Source organism: Eubalaena glacialis, chromosome 2 (assembly GCF_028564815.1).
Source record: "Eubalaena glacialis isolate mEubGla1 chromosome 2, mEubGla1.1.hap2.+ XY, whole genome shotgun sequence".
In the NCBI taxonomy this organism is placed as follows: Eukaryota; Metazoa; Chordata; class Mammalia; order Artiodactyla; family Balaenidae; genus Eubalaena; species Eubalaena glacialis.
In genome coordinates, this window is record NC_083717.1 from 32,683,455 (window position 1) to 32,684,562 (window position 1,108).

Here is a 1,108-nt window from a genome sequence, read left to right on the forward strand (position 1 = left end):
AAATATGTCTTGTGAGGCCCTTGAGAGTGGCCATTGACAATGAAGCAAGCTGGAATCGAACAGATTAGGTAAGACATTAACTAGAGTTTTGAGGAACTAGTAGGGCAAAAGAAACCATGTACAAGCACTAATACAGTTTGTGGCTGGAACTTAAGATGACCCTTCATCTCTAACTTCTACAGGCTGGAAGTGGGCTGGGGAAACTGCTCAGCCTCCAAGGAGGGCATATTCCCATTGCCCCTCTCCCGCAACATGCAGCCAAGGAGGATGATGGTGGAGGAGGAACCCTGCAAGGTGGAGCAGGGCCCGTAGAACAATTGGGTGGCCGGGACTCCCAGGGAGCGGGACTGGGACTATTCATTCACCCAGTCACTCCAGGATGAGGGGCAAAATCTGCCCAGCAGGGTCTCAGAATTGCTAATGGACACTGTCTGCTGGGATCTCCCCCTCCTCCCCTTTCTGAATTGGGCTGTTTGTTGTGTCATTCTGTCCCTTTCCATCACTGAATGTTGAGATTGTGTATTGGAGTTTCGAGTGGGGTGGAGCCGCCTACAGAGGTCCTTGATCTCGAGCAGGATGCTACCTCCCTTGGCCTCGAATCCCTGTTTTCCTTCTCATCTCCAATTTCCCTGTCTCTGGCCCCTAAGTCAGGATTTTAAAGTTTTCCCACCTGGGGAGGGGGACAGTGTATCTTGTGTGAAAGAAGGCATGAGGGACACCTCTGGGTCCCTCTACCATGGCGACCAGCATGTTCTAGACAGAGGCTGCTCCATCAACCTAGGCGTCCCCAGGCAACTCACGATGGATGTGTAGCATGGTCAGAAAAAAACCTTTGAGATTTGCAGGTGGTTTGTATTTCGGGACCAGCTTCTCCTGATGGATACAGGGATCCTGTCTATTTCACCTCCTGAAGAAGTGTCCATGGAGCATTTGACCTGCTCCAGCCTGGCCTGGTGGCCCTCTGCACCCCTCCCCTCCCTTCTGCATTGAATGCCTCCTTCCTGGATCACATGCCTCCCTCTTTCTCGGTTGGCTTCTTTATTTTGGTGAAGAATTATCTCTGGTAGCATCCTACCATGAGAAAGAATCCATGGGTAAAATTTTTGAG